The sequence below is a fragment of the Gallus gallus genome, chromosome 11, assembly GCF_016699485.2.
Source record: "Gallus gallus isolate bGalGal1 chromosome 11, bGalGal1.mat.broiler.GRCg7b, whole genome shotgun sequence".
Classification (NCBI taxonomy): Eukaryota; Metazoa; Chordata; class Aves; order Galliformes; family Phasianidae; genus Gallus; species Gallus gallus.
Genome location: NC_052542.1, coordinates 17,116,266 through 17,130,509, shown reverse-complemented (window position 1 = coordinate 17,130,509; position 14,244 = coordinate 17,116,266). Strand labels below are relative to the sequence as shown.

At 45.3% G+C, this 14,244-nt stretch overlaps 1 long non-coding RNA gene across 1 annotated transcript; it reads left to right on the top strand.

Annotated features, from left to right (window-relative positions):
- The first annotated feature begins 208 nt into the window (after positions 1–208).
- Positions 209–12,634, top strand: LOC112533292. The gene is made up of 3 exons (XR_003077283.2): positions 209–2,397; positions 3,278–5,575; positions 6,327–12,634. It is a non-coding gene; the product is annotated as an uncharacterized LOC112533292 (long non-coding RNA).
- Positions 12,635–14,244: the final 1,610 nt, after the last annotated feature.

Below are 14,244 nucleotides of genomic sequence, written 5' to 3'. Positions count from 1 at the left end.
CCTTTCCTTTCCTTTCCTTTCCTTTCCTTTCCTTTCCTTTCCTTTCCTTTCCTTTCCTTTCCTTTCCTTTCCTTTCCTTTCCTTTCCTTTCCTTTCCTTTCCTTTCCTTTCCTTTCCTTTCCTTTCCTTTCCTTTCCTTTCCTTTCCTTTCCTTTCCTTTCCTTTCCTTTCCTTTCCTTTCCTTTCCTTTCCTTTCCCTTTTTATTCTTCCTGTTCTGTTTTCTTTTTATTCTTTTGCTTTTGCTTCTGTATTTTCTTCTTTTCTTCTTTTTTGTTTTTCATTCTTTTTCTCTCTTCTTTATTCCTTTTCCTCTTTTCTCTTTTTCCAAAAGGAATAACTGTTGGATTTATCCTCTGTGCTGAATCTGAGGGGGTGAATGCCTTCAGGGAGGACAAAACCCATCTCAAATCCTACTGCACAGCACCGGAGCCAGGAAAGAGAGAAAGTCCTTTTCAAAGATGAGTTTCTACAGCCCTATATCAGCCAAAGCTGCCCCCCAAAATTGTGAATGCACTCCAGTAAATCCAGACCCACTTCGGTCTGATTTACCCCAAACGTACAGAGGAGAATGGAAACAGACTAGGGCCAAAAGTGAAAAAATCAGCCCCATAATGTGAAAAAAAAACCCTGTTAACAAAGATCTTTTGAGGGGAGCAGATGGAGTTTGAACCTTGGAGCTGAATCCAGGCAAAAGCTTAATGAGGTCTACGGGAGGTTTACCTAAGTTGGAAACTCATAACGGGGTCTTTCATGTGCGCTTCTGCTCGCATGTGCGTGTGCATGCGCCTGTGTGTCTGTATATACACAGACACACGGAGGTCATCCTTTAAAAAACCCGTCGGTTGTTTTAGATAACAAAATAACGTTACCTCACTCTTCCACTGGGAACACTTCAAATGGGGAGGGAAGGACATTTATTTAACTAAGGAAAAGCCGCAGCAGCCACGATGGGTGAGCACTGTGCATGTGGGCATGTGCATGGGTGAGAACAGCAACGGGATTTGTTCCTCTCCGGCTTGAGAAAGGTCTTTAAAGGAAGAGGGAGTTTAAAAAGACATGAATCCATTAAAACAAACTGAAAGGTATCCCAAGCACAAGCTTGGAGAGACTGGAGGTGCATTGCTAATAGCTGGATCTAATTAATACATGTCTGGGAGGAGGCAACCCTGAGGAAATGGGGTAAATAGTCTTCAGCTGGGGCTATCTATAAATCAGAGCCAGCAACGTGAACAGCAATACTGAGCAACTTCCTCTGGAGATGGTCTGTGTTTCCAGGTTGTTGGATAACCACCATCCTTTGCTTTGTCTTCTATTACATATTTTTTTGTTTGTTTGGTTTTTTTCACAAATGAAAAGTGTGCATTTGCCATGTTTTATTGTTGACTGAAAGGAAGCAGAATGGCAGTGTATGTGTATATTCACCACTTTCAATGGAAAAGTCACGTCCAGCTATGAGATCCAGTCCCATACATGCAAGGGGCTCCATCTTTCAGATACATCCATTGGTGTTAGACCAATGCCAAGCCAAGAGGGAAACACAAGACCAGGTAATTGCAGGTGTGTGAAAGGGAGAAAAATAAATACCTGGATAATCTCTTTTCCACTTTCTTATCAGGGTGTCCCTTTAATTTTTGAGCATCTTCTTGCCCATTCAAAGCAGAGCAACTGAAATTCTGCATTTTGCCTTGAGAGAAACACCAGGGGAGCATTGGAAATAAGCTGATTTTGTTATAAAAATAATCTTTTATCTGTGCTTGACATAAATATTTATTCAGGAAGGGTACACAGGCAGCAGGAGGTCAGTGCTCCCATTGCTTGGCTCAGAGGCTCCATCATGCTCTTTATTTTTTTGGACAATTCTTTACCATTGATATTTATGCTTTCTGGGGAAGCCTGTCTTGAGTCGATGTCACCTCAACACAATTCAGTGGTTCCTTGTTGGTTCAGGATTTTCAGCTCTGCACTCCATGCCCCATAAGGAAACATGTCCCACTCCATGCCTCCATAAAGAAATCCCCATCCTCTTCGACACAAGCACAAACTCATGCCTTTGGTCCCAGCTTACGGTGGTTGCAGTTGTACACACTTTTCAAAACATGTAATGAAACGTGCTGAAGACAACCTATACTAAGTGTGGGGCAATATTATTATCTGCTCCTTCTTTTCCCCATTCCAGTCCTGGGAGGCGTTGATTCCTCTTCGAGCCTCTCTCCAAACACAGCACCAAAACGCATCAGTAATCATAGAATCGTTTGAGTTCTAAAGGACCTTTAAAAGTCACTTAGTCCAACTGCCTGCAACAAACAGAGAGCAGCCCTTTTGTCAGCATGGAGGTGCCAAAAGCCAAACAGAATCCGTCATCTCATTAAGAAGAGGGAGCGTTCACCTGGTGTTGAGTAAGCAATGGGGAGGAGATGGGGAGGGGACAAAATCTGGGGAGGAAGAATAAAGGTTGAAAGGGAGAAAATCTTCATTTCTCAGGTTGAAAAAGGGAGAAAGTCCTCCTGCTTCCCATGAACAGCTGAAATTTGAAGGCTGTGCTTCAACATTATTAAAATACTGCCCGCGCTCAAACAAAACAGGGCGTCTGTCAGTGAAGGAACTAAGGAGGATGTTATTAAAATGTTCGCTGTCTCTTCCTATAAATTTTCAGCCTGCATAGTGATATAAGACTTTTAGAGCCCTCCGAGCACCTGTAATAACATTAACCTTTTCATCAAACTGTCCTTTGAGCGTACGAAATGATGTTTATTTAAATTTTGCAACAGGGTAATGAGAAAGCGACTTCTCTATTTTCCTGCTCCCGTTATTTGCACATGAAAAACCTCTGCCATGAGAGAGCCAGGATTCAGGCTTCCCTCTCCCAGCTTTGGATATCTGGGGGATGTCAGGACACAGTTTCGCCTCTCAGGTGGAGGGATGAGCAGAACTGGCTTAGCAAGGGGCTGTTGCAGGGATGTGCGATAGATGCAGCACACGGGGATGGGCTGGGATGCACTCCAACAAGGTGCTGCTAAAAGCAGCCAGATAAGGGTGTTTTTGTTTTCCTTTTGCTCCAGTTTAACCCTTTGCAGGCACCTCCCACCTCCGGGCTGTCGGATAACATTGCAAGCCGATCTCAGCTGTTGCTGTAGTGGTTCTGATGGAGCAAATGTTTGCTTACAGAAACAGAATTACCCTTTGGGAGACCCCCGGGGCTCACTGCACTGCAAGGGAAGCACAACTGCAATCAGACTTTTACTCCCTCAATTAACCTATTTCTTTGCCTCACTACAGAGAACACCACATTGTGTTGATAACACACGCCTTGAGAACTGTCAGGAGGGAGTGAAAAGAGGGAGAAAAAAAGATTTGCTTGTGATGGACTTAATCTAAGCCTTGCTGAAAGATGCGATCGAATCCCAGTGCCGAGCGTGCCTGCATCCGTCACCATCTTCTCGCATTTCAAACCTTTGGTTTTGGGATGGGCTCTGCCGAGCTATCTGCCTTCAGCAGCCTTCAGCATGCTGCCCCAAGCTGCACTAAGACCTCATTGTGCTTGGGGCTGTAGAAATTCAGGATAAAAACAACAGCCCTTGCCCTAAAGGTGATTTTTGCAGAGGCTGAGCAACGCTCGCAGCTCCATCAGCTCTCCACCAAGAGCCCATGGATGGATGGGGAGAAGTGGGAGGAAGTGCTCAGTTGATATTAGCATGATGGGAACAACAACAATCTGGGCTGCTGTCATGTTTTGTATTATCTATAAGGCACCACAGTGGTGGAGAGCTTCACAGAGGGGGCTGAAGAGATTTTGCAGATGTTTGAGGGGACCCTTCAGAGAGGGAGGAGGAGCCCGGTGGGAATGGAGAGGTTCCTGCAAGGGAGCAAGGCACGGATGGAGGTGGGCTGTGGTGGATCTGGGGGTCACCCCAAGGACAGAGGAGGGTGGGCTGTGATATTCCACCAAGAGAGGAAGAGCTGGAAATGAAGGGATGAGCCCAGTGCAGGGAATAGAGCACTGCTATCAGTGAGGTGAAGCACTAGCCTTGGCACAGCTCATCTGGAAGTGTCTTAGTGGATACCATGCAGGGAGAGGTGGCCTGGAGAGCTGAGGTTCTCACTGCTGGGATGTTGGACTCACTGCTCCCAGAAATGGGTCTGGGGGAGCTGTGGTGAAATGAGGGGGCCTCACTGTGCTCCTACATGACTTCTACACAAATCTGTGAATGTGCAAGCAGAGACATGGATTGGTTTTCATGATTCTGCATGTAGATCATTATATTTATCTCCCACCTTAACCTGGAGATTGCTATGTATGTAGACAGAGAAGAAACATTGCCATCTTATAAGTTTGCCTAGTCCTTCCCTGCACATATTGCAGTTTCTCTGAGTTTTCTTGAGATTTAACCACTTTCATCTAAATTTCTCACTTTATCCACAAAGGACACAATTGGGATTCACCAGGAACGGAAGACCTGAAAGCTGCAGATGAACTGCAGTCAAACCAAAGGCAGCCACAGCTCCTGGCTGAACAAAAGGTGGTTTGAGCCATGGGAGTTCAGATGTTTTGAAAGGCAAAACATAGTTTAAGAGAAGAAAATTACAAATGATTTATTTTTATTAATTTTGTTGGTTTTGTTGTGGTCATTGTAGTTGTTCTTGCTGTTGTTACTACTTATTGCTATTATTTTATTTGCTCTAGAAGGTCCCCAGAAGTTTCAGATAAACCCTATAGTCACTGGGGTTTGCAGATTAATGTGAATTCATAGGAGTCCATCGGAGTGTACCTTGCTCTCTCAAGCAGCAAGCATGTCCCCAAGCCCTTCCCAGGAAACAGCAATTGTAATAGAGCCTTCCAGCAAAATTTCACAGGGCTTTCTTCCCCAGCAGGATAAAATTAGCCAAGCTCTCTTGAGATGACAGCTAAGAACTCCAGCTTCCCTCAGATGACCTCAATGGAGTCATTTGTTGCTTAAATGACAGACAAACGCAGTAATTAGGTCTATTTAGTAAAGGGAAGGTGAAAGGTCAAACTACTGGGCAAACTGTCTCCACCGCTTGACTGGGTGACCAAGGTTTGCAGGAGGTGATGTTTGTACAACAACCTGACACTGGCAGCAGCCCGCCAGCAGGTCCCTGCTTGGCGGCAGGGCTCTGCATGTCTGAAATCCGCCTTCCCACTAATGAAAGCCTGAACTCCCTCGCTTGTGTCAGAAGCGATTAGATCCAGAGGAAGGAAGAGCTGATGAAAAGATAGGTTATTGCCATACAGGGTGTGCAGCTCGGGCAATAGGATGAGAGAAGGGGATCTGAAAGGGGTTGGGAGGCATGGGTTCAGTTAACTGGGCAATTACGAATCTTCTTCTTCTCCTCTTCCTCTGTTCTCTGTGCTTATTTGTTTTCTGAACATGGCTGTGCTTCATGTGAGCACATGTGATGGCAGGCACAAGCCACACCTGGCTTTCTCCCTCCTGCTTTGGCTTGAAAACCATGGCAAGGGATTTGTGTACTGTGAGCTAAACATCCCATGCACAGGAGAACATTGGTTTCAGCTCATCCCAAATCTCCAGAAGAACACTGAACCAAATATTTAATGTAAGTGGCTATTTTGGCAGAACATCGCAGCTGTGCTTATTCCTGCTGGCTGCCTATCCTTGGGGCTCACAACAAATCCAGCACCCTTTTATCCAGGGGTAATTTGCAAGATTTCCCTCTGCTGCTTCATAATCTTGGGTTAACATTACAGGATTGTCAAGCAACAGAGACGTAAACCAAGAGTTCCTTTTTGCATGGCAAGTAGTGATAGATGACCTCTTCTTTTGGTTTGGATTAAACCACAGGGGAGTGCCCTTAGGAAGGCTCTGGGCTGCTTCCCTGCTCTCCAAAATGCTCTGGTTTGGGGTGTTTTCCTGAGTTTCTTTGGAATTTCTCTGCAATGATCTGCTCTGCACCTGGACTGTGTGGGGATGGTGCTTAGAAACCCTAAAGGTTAGCTGGGAAGCCTTTCTGTGGTCCAAACCTCTGGTGATTGCTGCTCCAAAGCCCATTGGATGTCCTGGGGCCCTTTACTTCTTGGTTTCACCACTGATATCCCTAATATATTAGGAATAAAATATATATAATAATGTAATATATTATATTACATTGTATAACATTTCTTCTCTTCTCTTCTCTTCTCTTCTCTTCTCTTCTCTTCTCTTCTCTTCTCTTCTCTTCTCTTCTCTTCTCTTCTCTTCTCTTCTCTTCTCTTCTCTTCTCTTCTCTTCATTCCATCCCATTCTATCCTATCATTTTCTATCATACTGTATCATATCATATCATATCATATCATATCATATCATATCAGGGATAGCACCATGGCCCTTCCACCTGAGTTCCTGCCTGTCTCTTCTAACCACGACTGTGAAATCCCCTCCCTGTCGAGGTCTCTTAACCCCTGTCTGTGGGGCCTCATAGGGAGGTGCTGCTGATGTCGATGAGAGAGAGGGTCACAAGGAGCCGACGCGAGAGTGAAAAGAAAATTAGAAAACAAATAGAGAGGAGGTGGGAGTGCAACCCACACCCATCCCCGGCGCAACCAGCTTTCCTGCATGCCCTTGAAGTGCAAAGACCCCCCTCCGCAGAAGTGGGCTTATCTTCAAAAAGAGCCCTTGCGATGATACAAGAAAGAGCAGACTTCTCACACCTTGTCTTCGCTTCCCGGAGATGCTATCTGCCCAGAAGTGCCTGTGATCTCAGTCAGACCTCTCTACCTTGCCACTTGCCTTTTAAGTCTGTTTTGCTAAGGCAGAGGCCTTCCCACTTCATCCTTTTCTCCCTCAGCGATGGCAAGTGGGAAGACAGGCGGCGTTTCTGATGCACCGGAGGAGCGGTAAATGTCATTCCAGAGCCTTTCTTTTGTATATTTTCTCATGGACGGATTAGTTTGTTTAAAGGGCATCTCCTATTTAACAACTCATTGAGCAAAAAACACGTATGGACACGATTTTTTAAAGTGACTGCTTTAAGTCCATGCGGAGTGCTTTAATAACTGGTGTCATCACCACAAGTACTGATCACACAGGAGCTGGGCTCTTGATGACTCATGAAGCTTCTATGATCTATAACAATATGACCTATATTTTTCCACTATTTTTCTGTCCAAAACTGGACAAAATCATGACATTATGGATAAATATTTGGGGTGTGAGTAAATAATCCAACATTTGAAATTAGGTTTGCAATGCTGGTTTATCTTACAGAGTTTTATCTGTATGCTCTGCTCAGAGTCCCATGGCTCCTACACTGGCATCAACAGGAGGGATGTCCATAAGACAAGAGCAAGGAGTTGCTTGCTTGGATGGAGTCATTCCCACAGTGTGATAGTAACACATCTCTTTTGCACTGCACCTCTGGTTACCTCTGCAGTGACCCCCCACCCACCCCCAGAAATGCTGACGTCCTTTTAGGAGATCCTCCTTCATCTGTTCCCTCCCTCTGTGTGATACAAACCACCCAACAGGTCCTCTGGAAAGGAATTGCATGGATAAAATCCACTTTATCACCAGATCTTTGAGTGTTTATGACCTTTCATTGGTCCTTCATGATACTTATGGGAGAGAAGTGGCCAATTCAGCCAGATAACATTTCTCTACCACTCTGCTTCTCTTCCTTCAGAAGTCTTCCCATTGGGACTGCTCCTGGGGTAAGGTTCAACTCCTTTCCCATAGAGCGGGTATTCTTCATAAGCAGGCAAAGCCTTGTAGAAGAATTCACTATAATGGCAGTCTCAAACGCTTCCAACCCAATCAACTCTCGTTCTGCACTTTGTAGGTCACTGCAATTTCCTATGAACCTAAGGGGAAATTTTCTTGGGAAAAAATTTGTTTTTCTGTAAGCTAACCAGCTGTTGATTTTCCCCAAGGAAAGTCAAATTATCCTTGATCATCGTATCAGCAGATGTACAAAAAAGCCGATCCATCACACAAGAAAAACCTGAACCAATTTCCTGCATTTTCTGGGCTGTGAATGTTAAAAAATAAAACCCAGATTCTTTTTCTTCTAGCTGAAAAATGTCCAGCGCAAAATCAAACGATGACACCCAAGACCTTGAAGGACATCAGGGATTTGGTGTATATAGTTTACTTGAGAGAGGAAGCTGTTGGCCGAAATTACAGTGTTTCAGGGACCAGTTTAAATTGTAACCACGTTCCAGGGAGCTTGCCAGGGAGCCTAATGGGCTGATCTCATTCACCTTGATGTAAATCCAGCGTAGCTCCACAAAAGCCAACAGCACTACTCCTGGCTCGGCACAGAGGTACCGCTGAGATCACAAATTGTGCATTTCTAATGAAGACAAAGTTAAGGGAACACGTGGAAAGCAAGGGTGTAGCAATGTCCCTGGTCACAGGCTTTGAGTCCCAGAGGAAACAAAGCTGGCCTGAATACTGAGGTTTTCAGAGATGTTCTTCCATTAACTTTCTCAGTAAATTAGGAGTAACAATGCCAGTTAACAAGGTTTCTGTGTTTAAAAGTTAGAACCCAGGTAGGAGCTGTTGCAGATCTGCATTGTTTGTGGCACGGTCCTTTGGTGAGGTGCAGAGGGTCTTCTCAGGAGCATTGCCTGGGTACCCTGGGGCAACTGGAGAGCATCGTGGGGATTGTGCTTCAGGAGGATGCTGAGAGTACGTTGGCATTGACTGCTTAGCATTCAGCAAGATGAGCCTCGGCCACAATCCTCCTCCATCTGGGCTCAAGCAAATCCTGTGTCACCTCCCATTACATGGGCCTAAGACCATGATACATATCCATTTATCACAGTCTAGCTCAGGTGCTGGGTTTCAGGAATGCACAGGACCTCAGCTGAGCCCTTGGGGATGTTCTTCTCCCCTTGCTGAACCTTTCCCCTGGCTCTCTGAGCACGTCCCATTCAGGTCTCCTCTCTACATGCCCTCCCTCACCCTGATTACATGAAGGCATCGATTTATCTTCTTTCTCCCTCCCAAGTCCAAAGAGAAAGGCAGAATTAAGATAGGAACAGTGTAATGAACTCCGTCAATGGTTACTCATTTTCAAAAAATTTAGCTAAGCATGTAAAAAAAAAAAAATGCTGTGAGAAATCTGAACAGGCTCCTTCCTTGGATGCACAGAAAAAATTCACTGTGAGGTCCCCAAGGACACTGTCTCCCTGGTTTTAAATCTCATGCAAGAGAGGATAAATTGAGAGCCCCTTCCCCCTCCTCCCCTGACATTTCATTTGTGATTAAGGCACTATTCATCGCCCCTCGTCTTCCAAACCCTTTACTATTTATGGACCTGCTGTTTTTCCAGCAGTTGACACTAGCGTGCATTCAGCTCAGCTCTTCTTTCCCCATCCCATCCTGTTCCCCCCCTCCTCTCCATAAAGGCATTTCTCCATTTCAGTAGAGAAACCACTAGTGACTGGAGTGTCTGTGACCTCTGGGCTGTCAAACTCCCACTAACTAAATAAAAGCAGCCCAAGAGGGAGAGAGTTAGCATAAATCACTTCCCGTGACAGAGACCACCTGGTATACACTCGCTGCATGGAGGTACCCAGTCTATTCCAGCTGCTGAGTTTGCACTTTCCCGCATTTTTATGGACACCGTTGGAGAGATACATTGTGTTTACACAAGGAATGGAAATTTCAGTTTTACTGCATGTAACTGATTTCCTTGGCTGGCGGTGGGCAAGCTCTTTGATTAGAGGAGCAATGAGGCCCGTCACGTCCCCGAGGTGTGCTGTGAACTTAGCGGGTCTGTTCCTAGGTGCTATGGGGCAATCGCTTGCAAGGTTTGGACTCCTGCCCTTCTCGTCCACATGAGAGCTTTTGCCACAGTCGAGGGCAGAAGAGTAGAATCATAGAATCGTAGAATGGCTTAGGTTGGAGGGGACCGCAAAGCTCGTCCAGTTCCAACCCCCTGCTGTGGGTTGGTTGACACCCAAAGGTCAGGCTACCCAGGGCCCCATCCAACCTGGCCTTGAAGACAGAGGCCAGATACAGGTCAAGGAAGACTTGACTGCTGCCAAAGCTTTCATCTTCATTGCCCCCTACTTTCTTGACCCATCCTTAGGACCTCCCAGTCACATTTACCCATGGCAGGAACAGCCATTCCCCTCAAACTCATCTTGTCTAAACTACCACAAAGCCTTTGGTTGATCTAAAGATCAATTGGGATCAAGCAAAGTTGATGTGAAGATCATCTGAAGATCTGGGATCTGCTTTGCCGAGAGAGAGGCTCTGCCTAGGGTCAGACACAGCCATTGCCAGTGACTTCATGTTAGCTACTCCCAGTGGTTGTGAACAAAGTGAGTTTGTGTTTTGCCCCTGCCCTATACATCCAGTAAAGTTGTTTTAAATTATTTCCAGCCAGGGTTGCAATGCTCATATATTAAGGTCTTAGAGTTTGTTATGAAGCAGCATCACCATTTTTAAACAAAAAGACATATATACCAAGCAGTGTTTATTAAAAAAAGAGACTTTTGCTAACAACAAGAGAATTTTGTTAATGATGTTCCATGAACAAAGAGAACGGTTGTGGAGGGGGAGGATTAACAATAAAGAGGCAAAGCAAAGGCCAGTAAAAGCCCTCCAGTGAGATGAACTTTTAATCAGAGCAAATAGGTTTATGTAAAGGTCATTCAGAAAGGAAGAGGAAGATAATTTCTAAGAGGTTTGTGAAAATTAGAAAAGAAACCAATTATACTGTAGCTGAAAACAGCAGTGCACAGGTATGTGGACTTTCTTCTGATCCCTGTTTCTCCTTGCTGCAAAAATTTCAAAGTTATTTATTTATTTGTTTGTTTGTTTGTTTCATGTGGGGAGTTCTTCCCATTAGCAGTTTGGAAGAACAAGAGGCTGAGAAGGATTTCAGGACAGGAACATATTTTTCCATCTCAGAGGTTATTGCAGCCAAAGTGCAGCTATGGGAGCTCTGAAGCCAGCTGATAGAGAAAACCCTCAGAGCTGGCGCACAATTAATTTTTTCAGACTGGTTCCAAACCCAAATAACTCAGAGGAAAAGCAGTTTGGAAATAATTCAGGTGAGATCAGCCAGAAATGATGTTTTGCTTTTGCACAGAAAAGCGAAGCCAGAAATGAGAGTTGCAGTGAATGAACCCATTCACGGTGAACCTGCTCACTGTGAAACTGCCTCTTCTAAGTGAGCCCTGATGACCCCTTGTACCATGTGCTGTGTCTGGCTTGATTTTCCTGAGGAACACTGGAGGTGCTGCCACAAATGGCTCAGCTCAAAGGGGAACACAATGCCAGGGTGTTCCTGTGCTCTCCTCCAGCCTGGCCTTGCACAGCTACTCTCTCAAACCCTTCTGTACCTCCAGAAAGGTGAAGCAGAGGGAAGAGAAGCTGGAGAGGTGTATCTTCAGGGTCTGCACAGTCCAAGTGGCAGCTGGTATGAGTGCTTTGGTATTCAAAGGGACCAGTTTTCTGTGCTTCTTTTCTCCTTTGCACAACAAGACCAAGGCATTGGTGTTGACTGAAGAGTGTCATGAAGAAATCAGGAGCTTTTGGGTCTCCAAAATGCTGAACAACTGGGAGAGTACTCACATTGAAGGCCTTCCTTGCCTTTCCTGACATCTATTAGTCACTTTTTAGACGTTGAGGTACTTAGAACTGCTAAGCAGATATCCTACCAGTTTGACCCCAACAGACTGGGGATGAGTCTGTTGGGTGAACTGGCACTGGGGATGAGTCAGGCACATCCGAATCCTTCCTCAAGTGTTTGGCAACCAGCTTTCTCCTCCCACCACTGTCTGAGAGCACCCAGGCAGCTATGGATGCTCCTTTGAGCGCTCCTATAATGGGAAGAGACAAGGAAGCAACCAAGGAAGGAGGTTGTCCCCAAGCCAGGTGCAGCTGCTGTCCCACAGTTCTCCACCCAAAGAGCTGGAGAGGGGTTTGCATGTGTCTCCCCTGTCAGGCCAGAGAGTTTGCTTTTTCCTGGAGCCCCTTCAGCAGTGGGATGCCAGAGAGCATGCCAAAAGGAGAAAATTCTTCAGTGACGTAAATGCAGTAATAGCACTTGTTAGTGGTATGTGTGCTCCCTGCCAGGCTAGGGAGAGGAACTCGGGTTATATGTAGAACACTGTCTCTCTGTCCCCTTCACACACACACACACAAAAAAAACCCAAATCAAAGAAAGCTTGAGCCCTTTCCATAGGGTATACCAACTCCATAAATTTAATTTAGGAGTGCTGCACTTTCTCAGATAAGGATTTGATTTGCTCAGGTTTACAGAGTTACATTTAATTGGAGTGCTCTGAGTAGCAAAAATTGAGAGGTCTCCATAAAGACTTAGACAAGCGGGACATTAATTGCATTATTTTCTTTACTGATAAATCTTATTTGGTGGAGCCAGCATCATCAGATAAAAAATAGATAAGATCAAACCCTGCCTTTAAATTCCAGATCTCCTGGCTTGAGAAAATATGGAGATCAGATTACGGTGTAACATTTAATGGGCTTCAGAGATTTCTGCCCAAGCAGGACGGTAAAAAATGTAGATCCTTCAAGATCCTGAAAGGAGCAGATAGGCTGTATTTGTGCAGTAGTCAGCAGTTTCAGATAAGGAACAGAGGATACTCAGGTCTGATTGCTGCCGTGCTGAAGTTTTCCACATAAAAGCTGCACTCTGCTTCAGGAAAAGGATTCGAGTCTCCTCAGTAAACATGAAAGCCAGCCCTTGTACCCAGCCTAATTCTCCTTGTCGGCTTTGATCCAAAACATTCTTCCAAGTGAGAAGGGAGAGGGGAAGGGACCGGGGGAAGATTGAATAAGGGAGCCAAGAGGCTGCTCTGGAAAATCACGGCTGAAGTTATAGGAGGGGAATTAATCTTGAGAGGCCGTATGTAGCAGTTTCATCCATCAAACATGACACTGGTGCCATTATTAGTGAAGATGGAAAATTAAATTGCAAAATTATCTGTTCTGTTTCATTGACTTTTTTTTCTTTCCTCTTTTCATTCCAGGCATCATTTGCAGCAATACCACTCACAGTTGGCAGCACGTTATTAAAAGCACCTGGCCATGAAAGGAAATCGGATCGCAGGGCATGTTTGGTAGTGCTGTGGTTTCAGAGCTCTTGGGCACACCATGGCACGAGAGGGGACTCAGTGGGTGCATGGGGTGGAATGAGGACAAGTGGCCCTGTGTGGGCTCCCCAAGCCCCTTCCCATTGCTCTATGCCCATGGGTTTCTGTCCAGCAGGATAGATGCTGGAGATGGGAAACCATGGCTGTAGGCTGATTCACTGGAACAGCTTGCCCAGAGCAGTGGTGGATGCCACATCCCTGGAGACATTCAAGCTCAGGCTGTACAGGACTCTGAGCACCTGATGGAGCTGTAGGTGTCCCTGTTCACTGCAAGGGAGTTGGACTAGGTAACCTTTAAGGGTCCCTTCCAACCCAAATGATTCTATGACTTGTCATCCTCAATTCCCACTCTCTCCTCTTCTGCAATCTCTGCAACTTCCAAACTCAACCCGAGACCAGTGGGAACGCGGTAATAAAAAGCAACAACAACCTAAAAAAATCCCTGCTGGAAGCTATTTTTAAGCAAGTGACCCCTCCGTCCCCCTCAGAGCCTTTTATTGCAACCCAAACACGAGGGCACACCAACGTCATGGGAATCCGAAAGAAAAAGGGATTAACAGGGAGCTATTGCCCAAAGTTCAACAGCCCAAGCTGTGTCCCTCTCCCAAGTGATGTGCAAAGGGTAAATATGCAATAAGAAGCATGAAAAGTGGTTTAGGAGACCCATCATCCATCAGACGTCAGGTCTGTTGGAGGAGGAATTTCTCAGGTAGTGGAGCAAGCTCTAAGAAGTGGAATTTTTCTGGTTGTTTTTCGAGTCTTAATTCAGAGCAGGGAACAAGAAAAGGCAAAGATATGACCCAAGGATCTCTGAGTTGTGCTGGAGGAAAAGATCAATTCATAATACTGAGAAGAAATGTAAATAAATGGTCCATCTTGGTGGGAACTGACCCCTGGTGTTCCCATGGCCTGGCCATCAAAAATAATTTCCTTTTCCTGTATGTATGTATCAATGTGTATATACACATGCACACATATGTGTATATTTATATGTATTTTGAATCATGCTATAGAATTTGTAGGCGTTCAGGGAGCGGTACCCTGGTGAAACAGCTTTCTATCGAAGACTGAACTGTACGCAGCAGTGAGGTCTGCACTGGACAACCTTGCTCCCTTTTGTGTTTTCTCTTCCTGATTTCTAGGTGGTTGGTTTTTT